Here is a 2,576-nt window from a genome sequence, read left to right as displayed (position 1 = left end):
GAGCAGAACGCTGATCATTTTATTAAAGATGAAAGACTTTAGACAGTTTTTCAACTCTCAGTAATGCCATAGTGATCGTTTGATATATGGACCTGCAGCGGAGTTTAGACCCAGACACGGCTAGTGACGTCAGACTGAACAATCGGATAGTTCTATCACGTGCACGTGTACACGTTGACAACCGTAACCATGGTCGCCGAGGGTATATAAATGCTGCACAAGGTTCCAAACGTCCGTTTACACTTGCTCGTGGACTTGTTTCGACCTGCTCCAACCTCAGCCTGTGGAAAGCTAAGTTTTGCAAAACATTTTACTAAAAGCGGATTTAATTTGAGAGCACAACAAGTACTTCATCTGTGGATCGTTTGTACTTGTTTTTGTTTTTCAAGTTTGAAGATGGCTCGCCGTGGACCCGGACTCCCCGACTGTCACCTGGACTTCGCTGCAGGTACGTTTGAAAATTTCTTTAAATGTAAATTACTGTAATAATTTAACAAGTTCCAGTGTGAATATCAAGTTCTAACGTGATCAAATATGTGTATTCCAAGATTGTTTCCCGTAAATTGTTTGTATGTTTTAAATTTTCCGGGAGAGGTGTAGAAATTATTAACGACTGGTGTATGAATATGAAAAAAAGGTGTTACTTTGATTTGAAGGCTTCAAATTTGACACTTTTCTTTAAAATGAAATGGTTAAAAATAGCTTAATGGACTAAAATTTGTAAAATGCCCAAAAATCAGTTTCTGTGGTAACGGCATCTTCAAGATGTCATGGCGTCAGAACACGCAGGCGTAAACACACAGATCCAGGTCCCCTCCTGACATCCTTTTCTTCTCCGGATCAAAGGCTTTATTGACATAAACTATATTTTTTCTCTGCTGCAAAACACAAAGATAGCAGATAGCTTTTCTTCAAATTCTTTAATTCTCAATCGCTTTTGCAACTTTGTACTTTTGTATTACTTGCAGCAACAACTCCACCTCATTGTTAGTCCATTTAAAAAACTCGTCGCTTTTCCTTTTCATTTTCCTGCACGTTTCAAAGAGCCGGAAAGTAAATAAACGGCAGACAGAAATGAGGCAGGTCCAGTCACCTTGCGTTTCACGCATGCGCAGTACTGGAACGTAAGCGTTTTCGGCCGTTTCAATGTGGACACACAACTCTGTGAAAACGGTAGTTTGGACACGAGCATTTTCAGACAAAAACGCCTTTTTCAAATTGATCCGGGCTAGTGTGACGTAAGATCACAGGCCGTTCCAATGACGTCACCAATCACCACACTTCAAAGCACAAAGCCTGCGTTGTCACAGTAACGCATTCTGCGATAGGAGGTCATATATAGGAGTGAACTTGACTCTCACACAGCCTTAACTGTCTGCCTGTCCTCATGTCTGCAGTGCTGCTGTCTCCGGTCACCCTGCATGTTTCTAAGGTTAGTTTTCTCCATATTTATATTGTTCTTGTAGTTTTTGTCCTCTGGTTTTTGTCCTTGAGGTTTGAATATACATGTCAAATCAAATCACTTTTATTGTCACATCACATGTGCAGGTACATTGGTACAGTACATGTGAGTGAAATTCTTGTGTGCGAGCTTCACAAGCAACAGAGTTGTGCAAAATACAATAACGTGCAAAATACAATAACATAAACAAGCAAAATATAAGAATGGCTAATCTGAAACTAATAAATATATGTACAATATATAATAGTATATGCATTTCTGGATGTGTATACTAAATGTTTTTCTACGTGTGTGTGTGTGTGTGTATACACATTTTTTACGAATTATCTGTCTCTCAGTCTGCTGGTACGGGACCGGATGCTGCAGAACCTCCTTCCTGTGGGAAGTAGTCGGAACAGTTTATGGCTGGGGTGACTGGATTCCTTGATGATCCTCCCCGCTTTCCTCAGGCAGCGCTTCGTGTGTGTGTGTGTGTGTGTGTGTGTGTGTGTGTGTGTGTGTGTGTGTGTGTTTTGTACTCAGATTAGGTTTGAAGTGTCTGTGTGGTGCAGCTGGTCTGGTCTGTCTCTGTACAGTCGAGGCTGCACCCACCTATAAAAGGTGGAGGCTCACCAGGACATGCACACCTCACAAGTTCCCGGCTCTCTCGACTCTGTTGAAGACGGGTTTCTTGGAGAAGGGGAGGGCAGTGAGGCACAGTCCCCCGTCCCCCGACGCCCCTCGCGATGCCCCTCCGTCTTCGACTAACCCTCTGCATAGGAGCCGTGAGAGCCAGGAACTTGTGAGTTTTGTATGTCCACTCAGGCATCCTTCATACCTGGTCTGTAGGAAGTTCCTGTCAGAAGGAGGGGGCACCGCGAGGGCGTCGAGGGGCGGAAGGCGGTGCCTTAGTGCCTTCCTCCTTCTGACATTGTAAAGGAACCCTATTTTTTTAAATGGTAAGATGTTTGTGTCTCTGTGTGTGTGTGTGTGTGTGTGTGTGTGTCTGTGTGTGTGTGTGTGTCTGTGTGTATGTATGTATGTATGTGTTTTTTGTACTCAGATTAGGTTTGAAGTGTCTGTGTGGTGCAGCTGGTCTGGTCTGTCTCTGTACAGTCGAGGCTGCACCCACCTA

At 43.5% G+C, this 2,576-nt stretch overlaps 1 long non-coding RNA gene across 1 annotated transcript; it reads left to right on the top strand.

Annotated features, from left to right (window-relative positions):
• Positions 1-313: 313 nt before the first annotated feature.
• On the top strand, positions 314-2,104 carry LOC147321202 (uncharacterized). The gene is made up of 3 exons (XR_015131331.1): positions 314-448; positions 1,398-1,432; positions 1,801-2,104. It is a non-coding gene; the product is annotated as an uncharacterized LOC147321202 (long non-coding RNA).
• The last annotated feature ends 472 nt before the right edge of the window (positions 2,105-2,576 follow it).

This window comes from Aulonocara sp. 'chitande type north' Nkhata Bay, linkage group LG10 (assembly GCF_057382095.1).
Source record: "Aulonocara sp. 'chitande type north' Nkhata Bay isolate Kocher_YH1m ecotype deep benthic linkage group LG10, A_spYH_male_GT1.1, whole genome shotgun sequence".
Taxonomy (NCBI): Eukaryota; Metazoa; Chordata; class Actinopteri; order Cichliformes; family Cichlidae; genus Aulonocara; species Aulonocara sp. 'chitande type north' Nkhata Bay.
The sequence above is the reverse complement of the archived record's forward strand: the minus strand, read 5'-3'. Positions and strand labels throughout refer to the sequence as shown.